The sequence below is a fragment of the Theropithecus gelada genome, chromosome 20 (assembly GCF_003255815.1).
Source record: "Theropithecus gelada isolate Dixy chromosome 20, Tgel_1.0, whole genome shotgun sequence".
In the NCBI taxonomy this organism is placed as follows: domain Eukaryota; kingdom Metazoa; phylum Chordata; class Mammalia; order Primates; family Cercopithecidae; genus Theropithecus; species Theropithecus gelada.
In genome coordinates, this window is record NC_037688.1 from 21,626 (window position 1) to 44,904 (window position 23,279).

Consider the following 23,279-nt stretch of genomic DNA (forward strand, 5'->3'; position numbering starts at 1 on the left):
GTTATACCTGATGTAAATGACGAGTTGATGGGTGCAGCACACCAACATGGCACAAGTATACATATGTAACAAACCTGCACGTTATGCACATGTACCCTACAACTTAAAGTATAATAATAATAAATAAAAAAAAAAAAAACTCAGGGTTTTGGATCATTGGCCATATTCTAACTGTTTAATCTTCCACATTGAAACTAAAGGCTGTTTGGTAAAGGACATCCTTTTTGTTGGCTTCAAATCAGAATTTTATCTGCTGATCTGTCAGGTCCTTCATTTAGGAGTCCATAATAAGGATCTGTTCTCTGAAAATACTAACCACAATTAAACCCAAAACCAAGCCTGAATCCATGTGTAATGCAGAGGTCATCTCTGCATGCCAGATTTGTGCTTTTTGGTGAAAGTTGACCTATTTGTCTCATGGTTTAAAAGGCCCCAGACCATTCCTGGCATGATAACTGCATTGGCCTTTGACCCACTTCCTGAGGTATTGATCATATCTCACCTTTAGCATAATAATCAGGTGACTCCAGCCACACCATGTGTCAGTTGAAGCTCATTCATGTAACCTTTAGTGTTTTGAAACTGCTTGCATTTTAATCACGTTGTAGCTTTTATCACTATATTTATCAACATAGCAAACTGCTTGATTTTACTTCCTTTTTTTTCTCTGGGTCCACACATATGTAATTTGTTAATTGAATGTGACTTGCCCCCAAGCACCCCAAAATCCCATATTTACTGACTCTAGGATTAAGAAAACTTCCCTGAAGTCTATAGGCCTCCATTTTCAAACTTTGAGATTTCTCACTGACCATTCCTGGGCAAGATGGGTCTTTCTTTTCCTTAGCTGCAATCCCAGGCAAATCTGGTTTGTACATTCTCTGAATTACAGTCCAGCCCCCAAGGGGTTGTGTTCTATATAAAAGTGAACTTTTATATAGAAGTTCTTGTGTCCATATCATCTCGCTATGCTAGAAAAAAGTGACTAGAAGGCAGTACGGGTGACTAGACTAGAGAAAATGACTATATAAAGTTATAGGTACAAGAATAAGACACAAAAATTCTGTGGATGTAGAGGGAGGACAAAAACTCAAAACCTAAAAATGAACAAATTATACCCCAGAAACTACAGAAATGGAGAGACATTAATAACTTTTTATCTTTCTGAACTATCCCTAGTGAGGCCCAGAGAAGAGTTGGGGAATCCTGTTGGGCGAGGAAGTGGAGTAGTATTAGTTAGACCAAATGGTAGAAGAGGACCTGTGGTATTAGCTTCTCTCTGTGATGTAGGCATGGAATCCCAGGGAATATCCTGCATTCTCAGTGTCCAGATGTCTGAGGCCACAGTTGTTTATGATGATCGAAAACAACTGCTTTTTTCTGAGGAGATTTACCACCCCATGGCTGACGTAAGCTGGATTCTATAGAACATTGATTCTCTTTTCTCCTTCCTATGTGAGCTGGGGTTACTTCTTCAGTTTTTCATCTAAAGATGAAATTATATTTGTCAATAATTGTGTAAAATAGAGATAAAAGTCTGGGAAGTAGACCCTTAGTTACAACCCTCAGCAGAAATTTTAGTCTGTTTCTCTTCTTATTTTTATTCAATTGGCACAGAGAGATGCCGTGACATGTGGTCTCTCAGGAGTAATTAGCACATTGTTCTTCTGGAAAAGCTGATGGGACAGGGCAGGGCTTCGAGTGAGGATTCGAGCTTCTGTCCAAATCTCCCAACTATTTGTATGTGGCAGGCGGAGTCAGGAAACACCCTAGAGCTCTGTTAGATATTATTAAGAGAAAACGAAATTTCTGTAAATTAGAGTACTAGGGAACATGTTCATCAGTCACCTTTAGAGTCAGATGCTCAGGGCTGAGCCTGTGTGGGAGAGCACAGAGCAGTGTATGCCTGGGAAAGCCTCTGATCATGTGTGAATGGTGAGGTTCTGCCTCAAGGAGAAGTCCTGTATTTGACAGAACATGATGCATCTGGGCATGTGAGATTCAGTGCTTTTCCTCAGCAGAGCAACACTGAGTGAATAATTGTTTTAGGATCAAGCACATGGAGGCCAATTTTATTTTGAATTTCTCAAAGACAGAAACAGGAAAAATTTTTACACACTTTCAAATTGAGTAAGAGCATCAGAAACTTCAGTAAAAAAGGCACAGGAGGAATCTCTGGTTTCTTATTCATCCCCAGAAACCACAAAAGTCCTGATACAACCTTCAATAATTTACCTTGTAAAAACCTGATTTTTTCATTGTATAGCTTTGTCTTTCATTTGACCTTTATTTTATTGCAGGTTATAATTAGCATGTTATTTTTTACCTTTATGATAGAAACATCAGATTCCTAAACCCAAAGCATTAATGATGCCTACCCAACTGTAGTTTGTATTGCCAATTAACTTTTTGCTATGCTCTGAGTTTGTGTCTCCATGTAAAAACTCATTTGTAAAAATTTAATCATTAATATGCTAGTTTTAAAACATGGAGCCTTTTGGGAAGTGACTCACTCAGGAGGGCTTCATCCTCATAAATGTAATTAATACCCTGTAATAAAGGTTGAAGAGAGCACTTTTGTCCCTGCTGCCATGTGAGAACACAGGAGGAAGGCACCATTTAAGAGAAACAGGATCCTCACCAGACCCTGAATTTGCTGGTGCTTTGATCTTGAACTTTGCAGCCTCCAGAACTGTGACCAATATATTTCTGTTGTTTATACATTACTCAGTCTAATGTATTTTATTTAGCAGCCTGAACAGAGACACTTCCTCATATACTGTAGTTTATTTTAAATTTGTACTTCCACTGACCTGTCCACATATTCACAATTCAGCATGTCTCATAGGGTGGGATAGCCACTCTACTTTTTCAGAGTTTTCTCAGCTGTTCTTATTTGTGTTTTCATCTGTAGGAGTTTTGTGATAAAGTGGCTGCTTCCAATACCAGATGGTATCTCTATTGGGACAAAATTAAATTTCTGAATTGCTTCTAAAAAAATGATGATTGAGTGATATTGAGTGTTTCTACCTTAGAACATGATTTGGTTTTCCATTTGTTTATGTTGATTTTCTTATATTTCAAGGACTTTTTATGGTCTTTCTCATATGCTTAACAAATGTTTGTTAGATTTATGTATAGATAGTTTATTTTATTTGCTGTTAAAAAGTAAACTGTACCACAATACAAATTTTTTAAGTTTTCTTGGATGGGAATGGTGGTTCATATCTGTGATTCCAGCACTTTGAGAGGCCAAGTTGAGGGGATTACTTGAGCCCAGGAGTTTGAGGCCAGCCTGGGAAACATAGTAAGACCCTGTCTCTACAAAACATAAGAAGAAATTAGCCAGGTGTGGTGGTGCATGCCTGTAGTTGCAGCTACTCATGGGGCTAAGGGGGAGGATGGCTTGAGCTTCAGATGCAAGGCTGCAGAGAGCTTTCTGTGTACACACTCCAGCATGGACAATAGAGCAAGAACCTGTTTTAAAAATATTTTCTTGAGTAAGAAGCAACTTATGAATTGTGGAACACCAGAGCAAGAGAGGATTACCACTTCAATGGCAAAGTGTCAGAGGTATGATTGTATTGAACAAATGTAGGAACAAAATATTAAAATTATGTTATTAATTATGTTATAAAATTATGTTATTTAATATTATATTAAAATTAATTACATTTATGAGGATGAAGCCCTCCTGAGTCAGTCACTTCTCAAAAGGCTCCATGTTTTAAAACTAGCATATTAATGATTAAATTTTTACAAATGAGTTTTTACGAGGAGACACAAACTCAGATTCTTTGCAGTTATAAAATTGTATTTTTTGGTTTACCTTATAGACATATGTTACTATAAGATTCTTGGCACTTATGATGTTAAGCTTAAGTTTTTGTTTTTGTTTTTGTTTTTTAATGCAGGCATTCACAAAAATAGCTCACGTTATGTTTCGCTTATTTGTAAGTCAACAACATGAGGTCACTGAGGATGTCTAACTGATTATGTCCACTCGGGAATGTTTTGGATTTGGTCTCCCTTTTAATTTACTTTTATAAATCATTTTGTAATTTTTATATCCTACCCATTCTGTGACAGGTCAATTACTTTTATAAACATGTAAAAATCCTTTATGTATGATCTCTAAGTATTTCACAGTGAACACTGATTGTTATACATGCATACCTAGTCTTATGGCATTTTGTTCTTTATAGATATTGGATTTCTTACAAATTCAAGGCTTTTTGCAACCCTATATTGAGTGACTCTATTACACTATTTTTGCAACATCATGTGACCTTTGTGTGTGTTTACATCTGTGTCAGCATTTTTTTTGCAATAAAGTACATTTTTTATTAAGGTATGTACACTGTTATCGCAAACATAGGCTATTTCAATCTTATTCTACAGTATAGTGTAAATATCACTTTCATATGCACTGGGAAAGAAGAAAAATTGTGCGACTCACATTATTGTGATATTTGTTTTATTGTACTTGCTTACAGCAAAAGCCATATATCTTCAAGCTATATCTGTATATTTTCATTGAATTGGCTCCATTTACTGGATTATAAATCACTATTCTTTGACTAAAACAAGAGTTGTGGAGTGTGAGGGGTCAGGGTGAAAATAAAGCAGAAGTGAAGATAAAATGTCCTCCAACTCACACATGGAGTAAATAAAAATTCAATGTGGATGAAATACAAAATTATCTAAAATTGAATATTCTCGGCCAAGCGCGGTGGCTCACGCCTGTAATCCCAGCACTTTGGGAGGCCGAGGTGGGTGGATCATGAAGTCAGGAGATTGAGACCTTCCTGGCCAAAACGGTGAAACCCCATCTCTACTAAAAAAATACAAAAAATTAGCCGGGCGTGGTGGCGGGCACCTGCAGTCCCAGCTACTCGGGAAGCTGAGACAGGACAATGGCGTGAACCCAGGAGGTGGAGCTTGCAGTGAGCTGAGATCGTGCCACTGCACTCCAACCTGGGCGACAGAGCGAGACTCTGTCTCAAAAAAAAAAAAAAATTGAATATCATTTTGTATATGAAAATGAGGCAGAGAACAAAACAAAAAATACATTTTACGATGAAAGATTTCATAATCTCACTGTAAAATGCAAGAATAAAAATATAAAATATAACAATATGTAAAATAAAGGACAGCACTTATATTACATTTAATATCCTATAATACACTATGATCAACTGAAATGTATAAAATAGAATAAAGTTTAAATTTCAAAAATTTAAAATGAGGCAAATATGAGTCAGGAGAAGAATAAATAATTATGATCAATTACATTTAACATATCTTGACTTCAATTTTATGTAAAAATATTAATAGTAAACACCTTGTGTGGCAATTTCACCATAATTTTATTAAACTGTAAAAATATATTGACATTTTCCCATGAAGAGTACTATTAAATGTTTGTGGATATTAGTGTTCTACGGGTTCAGTGTGGGAGAGTGAGAGGTTACAAACTTTTCTGAATTAAAAAAGAAGCATATAATTTTATATTTATTTTGTTATAATTGAAAATATGAAAGGCATATGAATGATTACATCCTAATATTTGTCTGATTATATAGAAATGCCTAACTGTCATGAGACATCCAATAGACATCAAATATCTAACAAGAAATATATAATTTGTTTATAATCTTAGCCCTCTACAAATTGCAGGGTTCACCATTTTGAGTATATTGTTCACGCTCCTTTCCTGTGACTGCTTCAGAGTCGTTCATTTATTAACACTGTGCATCTAAAATTGTCACTGCTGATCATTTGGAAGAATCTCAGAAGTAGCAGGTTCTTGCTCTCGTTCCAAGAGTGTATTCTCTGCTGAGTAGGGTGAGGGTGCACCCAGCTCAAGCCTCATCTGATCCACTGACAGGCTGTTATCTCCTGCCCAGGCAAGCGATGGGCTTCTCTATCCAGAGCTGAATCCTCAGGATCAGGCAGTGTGGCTGAAACAAGCCACTTCTTAGCAGGCAAGACACAACCTGCCTGGGTGGTCATGGCATAGAAGGTCTGCTCCTGGGCACACAGAGGCCCCAGAGCCAGGCAAATTGAGTGAGCTTCTCCCAGGTCAGTGGAAAATGGACCTGCTGAAACAACACCTAGGGATAGGTTTTGATAAATGGCCTTTGACACACATTGCAAGGTCACCAAGCTTTCTGAAGTGACAACCATTGAACTCCTGGGGCCCATTAACTGTGCCACTTGCTACACCTAGTGTAAATCATGAAAGGCCCTCTGTGGTAGGCATCACAGGTCTCCTGGATTTCACTGCTGTGCAAAGCAGTGGAGGACTTTGGTTTCTTTTTCAACATCAAGCTGCGCTCCTCTCCTGAACAGTTCCCTGCAGAGGAAGCATGTGAGTGAGAGACTCGCCAAAACAGTGCTCACAGACCCTCATTGCCAGAACCTCCCATGCACCTTCAGGTAAACCTCGTTTGTCTCTTCCTCCATCCTGACCATCTCAGCACTTTAATGAAGTGAAGCTTAATCCCTTCTGAGTCCCCAAATATCCCCTGAGTTCCGGGGTCTCAAAAATTTTTTAGTCATTAAGAAACCCCCTTGCTGCTCAAGCCCTCTCTCAAAGTCTACTGCTTGTTTGTCCTTTGGGGGGTAAAAAAAGGGCAAGATTCTACCTGCACTGTCTTGGCAGCTGTCCTTGGAATTGATTTTCATTTTCTTGAAATTTTCCTCATGTGAGCTCGACTCTGATTCTGCTGATAAAATAAGAGTTGGAGTAAGTGCCTCCTACCAAACACCCTCGAAGCTTTAGTTCATCCTGGACACCCAGGAGCTGAAGTTGTCACTAAACCCGGTCCCCTCTGTTCTCCAGAGTCCGGAACCTCTAAGGTCCTGGAAGTCAAAGAGCTCCCAGTTTCCTTGCCAGGGGAGACTCTGTTGCTTCCCTGACTCTTTTCACCTTGAAAGAGTCAAATTTTCCCTCACCTAGCAGTGCTGTTTCTGGCTTTAAGCTTAATTTTCTCAGAATTCTTCTCTTCATTTAGATTGGGCTCTGATCCCAGTGCAACATGGAGTTTAGGTGACTCACCTCTCTTATGCACAGAGTCGCATAGTCTATCTCTGATAAATATTTCTGGATCAGTCTTTCAAGTGAAAGTCTTCTGCCAGTGTCATGAGTGAACACATTTCTCAAAGCTTCCTCAGGGACCTGAGCCATTTCCCATTCCTAATCTCAAAATAAAACCCCAATAAAGACACATAGCTCAGTATTCCTGATTCCAACCCTCGTTGGCGACTTCACAGGAACAGCCCAATGCCTTACTTTGCCTTTCCATGTGCTTCTCACTGGAGTGGGAGGAGGGGGTCTTGCCTTTTGCTTTGAACAGTTTCTTCTCATCTGAGCCCTTTTCTGTAAAGGAGATCTGTTTGAAAGAAGGATGGTCAGTGGGACATTGGATGGAGTAGCAGTGGGGGATCATAGTCTTTATTTTTTTTTTCTCATGTTCAAACTCAAATGAAAGGTGCTCTCTCTCACATGTCCCAATTCACAGTGTGAGTTATTCTCTTAGACCCGCCTCTTATATGTCCCTCAGCTGGGCGTGGCTTGCTCTTATTGGCTGAACAGTTTTCTTCTTCCTTCCTCATTAGGGCCTCAATAAGAAAAGTTTCATGCTGTAGTTTTACTATGGACCTAAACACAGTTAATGGGAGACATTTTCTGGGTCTTGCCATAGTGTCAAAAACAAAAACTAAAAAAGTCAGGGGCGCAGAAATCAGAAGATAGGGGAATCATTTTTTCTAATTTCTGTCCCGATTCCTACCTGGAAGTATTTTGATCCTGCTTGTTTTTCAAGATGCAGAATAAACATATCTATATTGAACTGTTTCAATATACATTTTGCAAAGAAAGAGCATTATACATAGTGTTAAAATCATGTACATAGATGTTATAATTTTTCAAATGCTTGGAAATGTCAAATTAAAATTATGGTTGATTGTATTAGATACATACATATATGATAAAATAAAAAGTGGAGAAAAAGTAAATACAAAAAAAAATTGCTATTTCTATCTTAACAAGGGGGAAGAGAATTAGATCAAACTGAATCGAATTGAATTGATTAGATTAGAGCTGGTAGTAACTTAATCAGCCTGTGATTCCTGAGGCAGCAAAAAGTCTAGGTGGAAAGAGAAACTTTCCCCCTTTGTCACCCTTCCTCAAGGCTCTACTTTGTTTTTTAGAATTTATTCAGTCTCTCTGGTAAAACTGGACTTGGTCCCAAACAGGTAACACAACTGAGCACAAGAAAAACAACCTAGATCCTGAGCATTCAGCTTGTGTCTTCACACAACAGACACCACCTGAGTCCCATAAAAGCCTGTGTTGTTTCCCAACATCCACCATTGAGACATATTCCAGAGCAGCCTCTCAAAATCACCTAAACAAGATGGAACAAGGTATGGTGGAGCTTCCAGGCTCAGGACAGCTGCCTCATTCCTTCTTGCTGAGAAATCTCTATCTGCTGGTTAGAGCTATCAAACTGTAGAAGACTTAGTTCATGTCCCAGCAAGTGTCCCCTAAAAGGACCTTCTTATTTTTCCCTCTTCTGAGAAAAGCATGCAGAAATAAGAACTTCTATGTTAGAGAGCACTCGGTCCTCGACTCTCAGATAGCTTGCTTGACTGATGAACTGATGCCCTGAGGAGGGGAAAGATCCAGGGAAGAGCCTGTGCTGGTGATTCTGTGTTTTCCCAGCTGTGCTGTTTGTGTGCAAATAGTGGAACCCAAAAATAATTGGATGGTAGACAGACACTGCCTAATAAAATTGTCTAAATTTAAATAGGATTTAAATGGAACTTATAATATCATTATATATTGATACTATACTATATATAATTTATTTGATAATAAACAAGTTGTGAATATTATGTTATAATATCTTAAGCAGTCATTTACACAGAGCAGATAATATTCTCAGATTCTATTAAGTTTATAAGTCATTATTACAAAATTTAACACAATTTTCTTATTAATTACCTAACAAAAATTTAATGTTATTATAATATCATAGTAATACATACGAATTGTGATACCTTAATATATTGTGATGTCATAATACATATGAATTGATATCAAAATATATTGTGCTGTCATAATACATATGAATTATGATATCATAAAATATTGTGATGTCATGATACATATGAATTATGGTGTTGTGTATATTGTGATGTCATGACATATATAAATTATGGTATTATAACATATTGTGATGTCATAACACATATGTGATATATTTATTTATATTTATGGTATAATAACTGTAAAATTTTGTCAGTTAATTTTATAAGAAAATTGAGTTAAATTGTGTAACAACATTAACATATAAAGAAGCTTAGAGTCATGCTGAAAGATGAAAGAGGAGCAGGCATCTCACATGGTAGGGGTGGGAACAGGAAAGATGGGGGAGGGATAGGCCTCACTTTTAAACCAACAGATCTCGTGAGTACTCACCATGACAAAAACAGCACAGAGCCATGAGGAATCCATCCTTATTCTTCAACCACCTCCCATCAGGCCCACCTGTAACATTAGGGATTAAAATTTAATATAAGATTTGGAGGGGACATATAACTATATCATATGACTGTTAGAAAAACAGATGAAACACTCATGGTTTCTATTGTTCAGATACTTTCATTCCAGAGCAAATGGCTAAATGATTGAATTCAATATTCTGTGGTCAGAAGAGAGAAGGCAGGTGTACAGGGGACTTTGGCTACATTTGTTCCACTTCCCTTATGCTGTTGTTGTGAGTTCCGATGTCACCACCTGAAGGGCGATTCATGGACAGAAGAATAATTGTTATTGTTGTGATTATTCCTATTTCTTTTACCTTAGTAAAAATAATTTTTTTAGCTTCTCATTTAATTGTCCTAAAATACCCTAAGTGTTTTTTTTTAATTCCTTGTTATTGTGTGTTATAAAAATTGACAGGGAAATGGCTAAAATAGATTAAAACTATACAAACTCTAGGAGTCAAGTTTTTACAAGGAAGGCTTCAGAAAGACAGAACTAGAAATACTCCACCAGCATAGACATCAGCCACATGGGGCCCACTTTCTGTCCCAGCCCTGCCGAGATCCACCCTCTTCTAAGGCCTCATCTGAGTTGGGCTTCACCCTAGAATCTCCTCTCACAGAACTAATTAAAGGAGATCAGAAATTATACATTTGTGGATGACAATTTCTTTTTCATTGAAGCCAGTGCTTCTACAGACATCCCACCTAGCAACCTGGAGTTCATTTCTGCAGATCCAGTAGTTCCTCTACAAGGCACAAGAAAGTCAATATAAATACCAAAAAATCTCTCTGAACAGTTCACCCTTTCTTTCTGTATTCCTCTCATCTGTCTACACCGCTTTTATTCTACACATTTTCTTTACAGGTAAATTATTTTAAAAATGAAAGAAAAAATAGAAATACTGGGCAATTCAATCCCGGGAATTACAGAAAGTTTAGCACCCAACTCCTAGGAAGCTATAAAGATGAACTCACCATATGATGTTTCCAGCACACCTGTGTAACATACTTCTGAACACATAGTACATGCTCAATAAACACTGTATTAACTAATGTATACATGTTTTTCAAATGCAGGCCTACTCTAACATTGATGCATTCTCTAGCATCTGAAAACTTTAAAGAGCCAGCAGAGAATAACCTGCTTGTTAATGGTGATTGCTGATTTCCACTTCGGGCCAAAAGTATTTATGTTGTGGTAACAGTGTTGGGTGTCAGGAACTCTGTGTCCTCTGACGACTTTCTCTAGCTGAATGGATGTACTGTGAGAAACATCAGCATTAAGAGAAAACTTTTTTAAAGAAGCCAATTCATGGACCCCTTCCAAACCTGCAGAATTACATTACATTACATTAATTACATTACTAAGAGAGAATGTAATCAGAGAGAAATCAGAAATGATTTATATGTACATTGAAACTTCAGAGGCAACACTTAGCTAAGTGTCTCTCAGCCTAGGCTCCCAACCATAATCACATGACCACTTTAAAAAAATACCATCACCTGTGCTCTCCCCACCGATTCTGTCAGTTAATCTTGATTGGAGCATCCATATGGCTTTTATTAGGAAGTCAAATTGTCCTGCTTTGATGATTACATAATATTATATCTAGAAAAATCTAAAGACCACCATAACAATTTTATATTTGATACATGAATTTACTAATGTTTCAGGATATGAAAATCAATGCACAAGAATTAATAGCATTTTTATACACTGATGTTGATCAAGCTGAGAACCAAATTAAAAAGGCAATTTCTTTTAAAATAACTACGCAAAAGGTAAAATACCTACAAATACAATGACTCAAATAGGCCAAAGATCTCTAGAAGGAAAACTACAAGACACTGAAGAAATAAATTGTATATGACACAAATAAATGAAAAAAAAAATCCCATGCTCATGGATTGAATATTATCATTAAAATGACCATAGTACCCCAAACAATCTACATATTAAATGCAATTCCTACCAAAATGCCAATGTTATTTTTATAGAATTAGAAAAACATTTTAAATTCATGTGGAACCATAGAAAAGCCTGAATTGAATGGGCAAAGTAAATTTAAGCAAAGAAAAGAAAGTTGGAGATATGTTACCTGACTTGAAATTATACTAGAAGGCTTTAATAACCAACACAGCATGGTACTGTTAAAAATAGAGGCATAGATGAATGGAAAAAAATAGAGAACCTAGAAATAAAGCCACATACCTACACACAACTGATCTTTTACAAAGTCAACAAAAACATACACTGGGGAAATGACATTCAATTCAACTTATTATTCAAGAAAACTTATATTGCTGTATGCAGAAGTATGAAATGAAACCCCTAACTCTCACCATATAGAAAAATCAACTCAATATGGATTAAAAGATTAAAATGTAAGACCTGAAATGATAAAAATTCTAGAAGAAACCCTATGATAAATACTTCTAGATACTGGCCTGAAAAATAATTCATGACTAAAATCTCAAAACCAGATGCAACAATAACAAAAATAGAGAAATGGAACTTAAACTAAAAAGCTCCTGAAAGGGTGTTTTAATTAACAGGTGAGCAGACAACCTATGGAATTAAAAAAATGTTTGCAAACTATGCATGTGACAAAGAACTTATGTTCAGAATATACAAGGAAATCAAACAGCTCAACAAGAATAAAATAAGTAACCTCATTAAAAAGCAGGCAAATAAAGGGAACAGATATTTTTCAAAAAGACAATGATGGCCACAAAGCATGTGAAAAATGTTCAATGTTGCCAATGGTCAGATAAATGACAATTAAAATCCACAATGAAATACCATTTTACACCATTCATAATGGCTAATTATTAAAAAGCAGAAAAATGACAGATATTGGCATGGATACAGAGAAAAGAGAATACTCAGACATTTTTTTTGGTGGGAATGCAAATTTCTACAACCTCTATAGAAAACAGTTTAGAGATTTCTCAAAAAATTAAAAATAGAACTTCCATTTGATCCAGCATTCCCACTACCATCTATCTACCCAAAGGAAAATAATTCATTACATGAAGAATATACCCACACTCATGTTTATTGCAGCACTATTCACAACAAAAAAGATATGGAGTCAATTTAAATTTATCAATCAATGGTTGAATAAGGAAAATTCACTATACATTTACACCATGGAATACTACTCAGCCATAAAGAAGAATAAAATTATGTCTTTGGCAGCAACATGAATGGAACTGGAGGCCATAATTTTAAGTGAAATAACTCAGAAACAGAATATCAAATACTATATTTTCCTCACTTATAAGTAAGAGCTCGATAATGCATACACTTGGATATACTGGAGGCTTAGAAAGATGGGAGGTTGTTAGAGGGTTAAGAAATTAGAAAATACCTGATTGAAACAATGAGGACCTTTCAGATGATTGTTACCCGGAAAGCCTTCATCACTATGCCACACGTTCCTGAGATGAAACTGCATTTGTACTGTCTAACATATTCATAAAGAGAAAAATAACTGAGTTTTATCAAGCGGGCAGACTGAATAGACCTCATAATTTTCATAAATATTTAGATTAGGCAGCAAAATAATATTAGTAAAAATAAATTAAAAATCATATTGGTTTTTTTTTTTTGAGACAGACTCTCACTCTGTCGCCAAGGCTGGAGTGCAATGGCACTGTGTTGGCTCACTGCAACCTCCGTCTCCTAGGTTCAAGTAATTCTCCTGCCTCAGCCTCCTGAGTAGCTGGGATTACAGGTACTTATCAACACCCCTGGCTAGTTATATATGTATGTATGTATGTGTGTGTATATATATATATATTTTAGTAGAGCCAGGGTTTCACCACGTTGGTCTCGAACTCCTGACCTCAGGTGATCCACCCACCCCGGCCTCCCAAAGTGCTGGGATTACAGGTGTGAGCCACTGCACCCAGCCAAAAATCATATTGTATTTTTAATAATAGTATAAAAAGATAATGTGATGAATAACAGTAGTACTTAGCACATACAATATGTTAGGCAAGATTCTAAGCCATTAGACATTTGTAGACAGAATATTTGATGGTATAAAATAAATAACACAAAGATTCATTGGCAATGACAAATTGAAATATTTTTAATCATATTAGATGATACTAAAACCATTATAAAATTTACTGTTTTGTGTCATAATAAAGGATCATAATGTTAAATAACTTCATTAAAAAGTTTGACTGAGGCATATACACAAATGGGCAGTATGTTTACCGGTAAACAGAGGATACACATTATTTTCAAAGACAAAAAAAAAGATTATCTATTTATTTATTTATTTATTTTGATTAGGGGAGCAGCTTTATTAGCTGGGGATATAGTGGGGTCCTCTCCCTGGGAGGTGGGGTCTTCCACTGGTCACACCCAGCAGTGGTCCAGGACAAGCCATGCAATTCAGTGCTGGGCTCAGCTCTGTGCCGGGTCTTCGAGAAGGCGAACTGCGCAGGGAAGCAGTAGCTGTGGCATCCTTACCGCCTGCTCCGGCCTGCTGCACTGGGTCCCTGGTGCTGTTCAGGCTCCCGCCGAGCCTGCGTCTCTGTAGGGCAGCGAACCACCTGGCTCAGAACCTTATCGTTAGAGCCCAGTTCGATGCAGGCCAGGCATTTTTGCTTCCTCCACTTGGGCTGGACATTGCACTCGGGTATCTTCGGGTCCTTCCTCAAGCCGCTTGTCTGCTTAAATTCCAGCCTCACAAATGTTCCAGCTGGGAAGGGCGTGTCCACAGCGCCTTTCGGTGCCTGCACTCCCGTGGCTTCTGCCTTTGCAGGCCTCAGCGGAGCGCCTCCTCACATTACCAGTGAAGGCTATGTCGCTGCAGAAGATACTGAGGTGGAAAATGAGGGGAAAAATGGCCCCCCGTGTATCAGAGTAATTGTCATTAGATAAACTGTGTTGCAGGAAGGGTCACTCTTTATCATTACTGCTGTAAAACCTGATGCAATTGGAAGAGAAAATGATCTGGAACATACTGTTTGAATCCCTGAAGTTGGTGTCAGTAAACTTCATGCAGAAATTTATTTTGACCATGACTTACAAAGTTATGTCCTTGTAGATAAAGGCAGTCAAAATGGAACAATTGTTCCTGGAAAATGGATGGTTCAGCTGCAAACTAAATGAGAGCCTTATGTCCTTGAGCATAGACATGAAGCGAAAATTGGAGAGACTGTGTTACCCTTTTACATTCACCCTGGCAGTGATACTTGTGATGGCTGTGAGCCATGGCAGGTTAGAGCTCACCTTTGCCTTGATAAGAAAGATGAATTGTTTACTGGTCCAACACTAAGTAAGTAGAAAAAAGAGTTGGGAATAAGAAAATAATTAAAGAAAATACAAGTAAAATATGGTTTCAGAGTACAAACTATGAAGATGAATAGACATTGAAGAATCTAAAATATAAAGATAGAGCTGGAAAACATATGGAGCAGGTTGGAAGTTAAAGAGCTTTCAAAAAGATGATGCTCCTGCATCTGTTTCTTCTGAAACTACTGACAGCTACAAAGGTCAGAGGATGTTGGAGAAGATGGATTGGAAAAAAAGAGAGGGTCTGGGAAAGGATGGTGGGGAATGAAAACTCCGATTCAGCTTCAACTTCAGCTTCAGTGAACACATGTAGGCTTGGGGACACACAATCCGTACTCAATTGAAGATGTTCACATTTTCCAAAACAAAAGCAAACAAACGGTGACAAAACATGAGATAGGCATGCTGAAGACTTCCCAGAAATGAAACCTTAAAGAGATGACCTAGGGACCACGCCTTGGGTAAAAGGGACTGTAGAGTGAGGTTAATCATAGAAGAAAACTGAAGCTTTAAAAACAAATAGAGTTTGGAAACTATTATTTATTTTATTTTATTTTTTGCAGAACTTTTCTCCCCAAAAGAGTCTGTGGCACAGAGGAACTGTGTCACAGTTTACCCTTTCCTGATTCAGAAATGTGTAATAAAGTTTGGCTTGAAGGTTTTTAAAACCATATTTAAAAATAACAAATAGTAACTGAATCAAGTTATGCAGTAAGTGGACTAAAGTTTACAGGGGACAGATGAGTTTATCAAACTTCATTATTTTATTTTGTCGTTTATGACATCCATATAAGGACAAAACCATATAAACAAAACTCATGTAACCACGAATGACTTAATGTACATTTGTCTTTGTACCACATATTCACAGTAAGATGTACAGCAAAAAAAAAAAAAAGTTTATAAAAATACATGACTATATGCATCCTTGTTTATGTCCTTTAGAACCTAGTTAAAAGAACCTCTTATACCTGAAATAGCATAAATAATATTATTGAGGAACTAATGAATAGATGACATATTGTAGAAAAATAGTCTTTTATTGTTTTCTTCTGCGAAGAATCTGTTGATTTGTACTACATATTTAGCATTTATATTTGGTTTGTTTCATAGCTACTGAGATATTTACATATAAACAACTAAGTATAGTATTGAAATAGTGTGCTGACATTTGTAGTTTTCATAGGTATTATTGCAGGCAATGCGGAGTTGCACTAGAGAAATCTGATTTCTAGTACAAAAGGAATACTTAGCCAGGCCTCAAGCTCAAGATATTTGTCGAAAATGTCCTCAATTGCAATAAAAACATTACAACATTTTTAAAAAAGCTCTTTTCAATAAATTCTGAATTAAATAGAAAATTTAAATTACACCTTATATGGAGTTAGGAAAGTGCTAATGAGGTAAAATGGCAATTGAAGCCGAAAGATCCAAATTCAGGTAAATAATTTTACCCATATTGATTTTATATTAAAGGAAACAATGATTCTGACTATATACTATTAACTGCAGTTAAGTATTTCAGAAATGTGCGCGTAATACATAACTAATTCTCTAATGGTAAAAAAAATCACATTCTACAAATTATTACAATATGGTCTATAAAAGAGAGTGGCATTTCAAATAAAGAAACTTGGAATTTCTCATGAGGTGGTGATCTATGCCATAGAAAATCTACATAAAATATGTTATTCATGTATGCAACTGTTGATATTTCTGTTTTTCAGGAAAGTGACATCCTTTAAAAACTTAACACAGATAACTAAAATCACCAGGAAGTTATAAGACTTCAAAAAATGCCTAATGTAATTGAAAGAAAATTATGGAAACTTCTCAAGACCAGAAGTAAATAAAGGTAATGATTCAGAGAAGTAATCAACCTAAGAGGCCAGTGCTCCATTCAGATGCATCTGATCACAAGGATGCCAGATGATGTGGGTTGTTCAGCTTCTGACAAGGCACATGGAATAAATATAGATAAACTGCCTGCTGGCGTCCAGAGTGTGCGTTCTTCCATATGTCAGAACTAAATTATAAATTATGTTGTACAAAGGGACATAAGCTACTAGCATGAAGCATTAGATTTTAGATTAAATTATGTGGCACACAAAACTCAGATATGAGGTTTATATTTAAATGTTTGCCAATATAATGAAAAACAAGAAACTAAAATAATATGGGAAAAAATCTATGAAAAATCTATGAAATGCTGAGCACAATTAATGTAGTCATATACTTTATAGAAGGCAAATTAATACAAAATACAAATATATTTACTTACATATGAAGATCAGATGAGAAGAAATGAAAAACATTTAACTATTTTCCAGACTGTATAAACAAGAAGGCAATATTCAAAGAATCTGTGACTCATGTTTCAGAAATCAGAAACAAGACATGAAGCCTATCAAAGTTTAGAATGTAATAAGTCAAAAAAGATAAATTAACGAATACTTAAAAGAAATAATGGTTTAGGTTATTGTGAATACTGCTTCAATAAATAAGAAAGTGCAATTGTCTTTTTAACATACTGATTTTATTTCCTTTTGATATATACCCAGTGAGATTGCTGGGTGATATACATGGTAGTTTTATTTATAATCTCTTGAAAAACCTCCATGCTGTTTTCCCTAAGGGTTGCACAAATTTACATTCTCACCAACAGTGTATAAGTGCCCATCTATGGATGAATGAAGAAAATGTTATACACATACATAGACACACACGCACATGCAAACACACAAGGTAATAATGTTCAGTGAGAAAAGAGAATGAACTGCTGTCATTTATATCAACATTGATGAATCCAGAGGACATTATGTTAGAAGAAATAAGCCAGCCACAGAAAGAAAAGACCACATGATGTCACTCATGTGGGAAATAAAAAAAAAAAGTTGATCTCATAGAAGGTAGAGAGTAGACTGGTGGTTACCAGAGGCTAGGGAGAGCGAAGGGATGAAAAAATGGGAAATGGTTTGTCAAAGTTACAGTTACAGTTAGAAAGGGAGAATAAATTCTGGTGTTCTATTACACAGTAGGGTGACTATAGCTAATAAGAATGTCCTGTTTATTCTAACACAGCTAGAAGAGAGGATTTTGAATTTTATCCGCACAAAGAAATAAAAATGTTTAAATTGCTAGATATGCAAATTACCCCGACTGGGTCATTGTACAGTATATACATGCATTGAAACATCACACTGTACCCCATAAATATGTACAATTATTGTATCAATTATAAATAAAATGTCTTTAAAAAAGAATAATGATCAACCTGCATGACACAAAAAAGAAGAAAATCTTTTAAAAGCAGTGAGACAGAAAACAGATAACCTATAAACCTGAGGGCAAACTCTTACCTCTGTATCAAGTCAGAAAACTGAAAAATTAATATCAATAAAATATTAACATAAAAGCTTCTGGACACCATAGAAATCTATTAACAGGGTGAAAACACAACCTCTAAAATAATAGAAATTATGTGCATCTGACAAGGAGTTAATATCCAAAATATACAAGGGACTCAACTCAACAGCAATAAAAATCAAAAAAACAAAACTACAGAATAAGCAAAAGACCTGAATAGACATTTTTTCCAAAGAAGACCCAAAGAAATGCTCAACATCACTAATCCTCCAGAAAATGCAATCCAAACCATATGAGGTAGTTCCTCACCCCATTTTGAATGGCCATTATTAAGAAGACAAAAGACAACAAAGTGTGATGAAGATGTGGAGGAAAGGAAACACTTATACACTGCAGGTGTTAAAGTAAATTTAGTACATTTTAAAATTTATTTAGTCATTTATTTTTTAGAAACCTGTGTGGAAAACTATACAGGTTTCTCAAAACAGAAACCAAAAACCTAAAATTGAAACTACCATATAATCCGCAATTCCACTATTCAGTGTAGATCAAAAGGAAATAAAATCAGCGTGTTGAAGAGATAACTGCATTTCCATGTTTATCATGGCACTACTGACAGTAGCTCAGATATGGAATCAATCTTAGTGTCCATCAAGGGATAAACGGATGAAACAAATGTGTTGTATACACACAATGAAATACGATTTAACTGTAGAAAGAATAAAATCCGGCGCTGTGCGCTAACGTCGGCCTCTGACAAGGCCGCCCTGCTCCTGTTTCCGGCCTGGTCGCGGCCCAGACAACTGGGCGTCCTACCGCCGTCCATCCTTCAGGATCCCCCACCCTCCGCCTCCCAACAGCTCGGGCTTTTGAGGTCGCGCGGCTGCTGCAGCAGCTTGGAATTGGAGAAGCCTAGTCCTGCTCTCAGGAAAGAAACAGGAGCCCCGTGGCAGCCGCGGTACTAGAGGCTCCTGTTCTCCGCGGGTGCCACCTCAGAGCTTGCCATGTCTCCTATACCCGGAGCCAGTCCGCAGCTCATTGCCAAGTTACTCCTACTAGCAGCGGCCGGGGAGGGACTGAAGCGGCGGGACGTTTCAGAGGAGCTTAAGAAGGAGGAACCACAGCCGCCACGTCCTCTCTTTCCCCAGGGATGTGCAGAATTACAATGAAATTATGACTCCTCATCCTGCGCATTACCAATGGGAAAACTGGAGTCTAGAAAATGTTGCCACCATTTTACCCCACCGGTTCCCCAGTAGACATATTTAGGTGATAAAGTGCTCCCGAATGCATTTGCACAAATTCAGGTGCCGTGATAGTTTTCTGAAAAGTAACATGTTTTGTTCCCCAGAACACGATACTGACTCTGGAGCTTTTAAGCACTTTTATATGTTATTAGTTAATGCTTGTAAGTCAGAGCAGTTTATGAAAGAAAAATTTGAATCATTGAAATAAGGACTCCACAGCATCTAATTGTAGTCCAGTTCTTCTCATACTACAAATCATTTCCAGGGAGAAAAACAGAGGACGTGTGAAAAATCTGATGAGGTGGCCATAAGTTCTTATCCACCATCCCTAAACGATGCATCTTTTATTTTGATTGGATTCAGTAAAGTTTGGGTTGTTTTGAATCAGTTTCTTTTTGAATTGAAGAAAGACAAGAACATAGATGCTTTCGTTAAAGGCATAAGAACAATGTATTGGCTGGGTGGTGATCATTCTGCAGGAAGCAATACTTGGGTTACTTAACCACAAGCCTTGAAAGAATTTGCACTAAGAAGGATTATTGTTCACATCCATATAACACTTCACCAAGTAAGTGACCCAATGAGATCTTCGATTTGAAAGGAACAAAATAAATTTGTTTAGATACTTGGGGATATTGGTATGCTGGTGACTAGCCGAATTCATTTCACAAAGGAAGCTCCCTACATAGAGAATCCCTTCAGAGTTCATGAAGTATTTTGAGACTACAAGTATGTTAATGTACTCGTTCAGTGGAAGAGCACAAGCACTTTGAGTGCTAAAATTCAGATAATGAAATGTAATTCACAGATGCATTGTCAGTTGGGGGCATGGGGGCAAACACACATTCCTGAAACATCAGTGTAGTGTGCGACAATATTTCTTGCTTGGTAATGTGAGCAGTTTTTAATTAGGATTGGGTTAGAATTAGTTAATTTGAAATCTAGCAAAGTGGTTTGCGATAATACTGAGGCAATATAAGACCCTTGGCCGGGCGCGGTGGCTCAAGCCTGTAATCCCAGCACTTTGGGAGGCCGAGGCGGGTGGATCACGAGGTCAGGAGATCGAGACTATCCTGGCTAACATGGTGAAACCCCGTCTCTACTAAAAATACAAAAAACTAGCCGGGCGTGGTGGCGGGCGCCTGTAGTCTCAGCTACTTGGGAGGCTGAGGCGGGAGAATGGCGTGAACCCGGGAGGCGGAGCTTGCAGTGAGCCGAGATCACGCCACTGCACTCCAGCCTGGGAGCACAGTGAGACTCCGTCTCAAAAAAAAAAAAAAAAAAAAAAAAAAAAAAAAAAAAAAAAATAAAAAAAAAAAAAATATATATATATATATATATATATATATATGACCCTTAAAAGTGAAAGTTACAACATAGTTATTGTAAAAAGTAACCAAAATGGTTTATCTTGGAAATAGTTGATTTTCTGAGTAATGTTACTAATTTTTGTAACATTTTGACAGTAATTAGCTATTTTGGCACTTAAAACTTTAGTGGAAACATTTTATTTCTCTTCAAACAAAAGTAAAGGCATAATGTTGTTTCCTGTCATTTTGGAGTAACTGTACCCTGCCTCTTGTGTTTTGTAAACTTATTGACTCATTCTTTAGTGTGCCACCAAGCACCTTTTTCTTGAGAGTCAAAATATATTTGTTTCCCAGTGTCCAAATATGTACAATAGTGTAAAGGTGGTTTTTAAAAACATAGCTGGGTGTGGTGACATGTTCCTTTATTCCCAGCTACTCAGGCAGCTAAGGCAGGAGGATCCCTTGAGCCCAGGCTGTAATGTACCATGAATGCGTTTATGACTAGCTATTGCACTCTAGCCTGAGCAATATAGTGAGACCTCATCTCTAAAATAAAGAAAACAAAACAAATTACACTTAAGCACTATCACTTAATTTTTCATTGACAGCCTCTGATTGTTTTGGATACGACATTCTGGCCAAAAAACAATTGCTTGGAAAATTGTTTTAAATTAAGCATATGTTTCTATTTTGGATACAAATGTACTGCGGAGAAAATTTCAAATTTTTCATTACATTAGTCTTTTTGAAAGGGAACAACTTAGGTAAGCTAAATATATAATACTCTATTTCTTCATTCTCTATTTAAAAAGAAAACAGATTCCAAATATCTAAATCAATGTTTCTCTATAATCATGACTTTGTCTGGAAAAAAAAAAAGTTATTTTTGGCCAAAATGCAAAATTACATTGCTGTAAGAAAAGTTACAAGTGAAAGTTTAAACATTATCTAGTCTGAGGAGAGATCCACATATGAGTCACAATTTCAACTCTGAATTGCATCCATGTGTGAGATTTAGAATCTCACTAGTGGGCTCTGTCCATGTATGAAGGTGACAATCCTAATTGTTGGTTACGTGTGTCTATGAGAGTCACAAGTGCAAGCTGTTATGCAGCTGTCTATATATTCCAAGGGCTTTATAAAATACATGAGTTTCATAACCTTCTGTGACTTTTTACAAATAATAGACCAAAAATCTTAGTTGTTGCCCCAAGCCTAGCTATTAGAGTCAAAATTTCTCATATTGTCTGGGTCCATGTAAGAAAGCCAGCATCATGACAGTTGCCTGGGCCTAGGTATAGGTTACAAACCCACCTGTGAGCAGAACCAGGGAGGAAAGTCACATCACCTGAATGCTGGGCCAGGGAAATGTCAATATCATGGGCAGAATCCACACAAGAAAGTCATCACCTTTGTGCTAGGCTCAGTGATATGTCACAATGCCCACAGTAGGCAGAACACAGTCAAAAGAGTCACATCACCTAGGTGCTGGGCCCAGCAATATGTCACAATACCCGCTGTTAACAGGGCCAAGTCATGAGTGGAGAGTCATATCACCTAGATTATGTTACAAATCTTCCTGAAGGCAGAGCACAGGTGGGAAAGTAGAGTCTCATCACCTAGATGATGGACTCAGAGACACATTACAATGCCCCTTGTGGGCAGGGCCCAGTCAGGACAGTCACATCACCTAGGTGTTTGGGCCACATATATGTCATGATCCCAACTGTTGGCAGGGCTCATGCAAGGGAATAAAGTCAGTCAGATGCTGAGAAAAAGAAAAAATTGTATGTCAAAGTCACACCTACAGAAAGGTCCAGGGATGAGATTCACTGTCTCATACATGTTCTGGCTCAAGGTATAAGAGACAACACCTTCTATGAATATTGTTAAAATATACGAATCACAATCTCAATGGTGGAGAGAATTCATGCATGAAATTTCTAACCTCACCTGCAAACACTGTCTAATTAGGGCAGCCACTGCCTCACAGGTGTGCTGAGTTTGGGTATAAAAGTCATCATTCTACCTGTGAACTAGATCCATGTATGATACTCACAATGCCAACTTTCAACTAATCTGGATGTGATACTCAGAATCTCGACAATGTGCTATGTCCACATGGAAGATGACATTCCTCATTGTACGTTGTGTGTGTATAGGAGAGTCACAATGTCATCTGTGTGCTGGGTCTTTGTAAGGCACTCTCTTTGCCATTTAAGAGCATCATAAGTTCTCCATGAGAACGAAAACCTGCTCTAAGACCTTCATAATGGTATAAACCCATGATCCTATGTGATGTCCTCAGTTCAGGCATGAGAGTTAATACCTGTCCTATTTGCTGGGTCCAGGTATGACGGACCTCAGTGTGCCTGTGAGCTGGGTCCAGAAATGATCCACCATGCCATTTGTGGATGGATCCAGATATGACACTCACAGTTCCAACTGTGAACTGTTTCTGTGTGTGAGATCCAGGACCTC

The 23,279-nt window shown here is 37.2% G+C and overlaps 2 pseudogenes; both read left to right on the forward strand.

Moving 5' to 3' along the window:
* LOC112614667 overlaps window positions 1-20,209 on the forward strand; it is a 38,004-nt pseudogene extending 17,795 nt beyond the window's left edge.
* Window positions 13,963-15,357, forward strand: LOC112614064 (annotated as a pseudogene).
* Window positions 20,210-23,279: the final 3,070 nt, after the last annotated feature.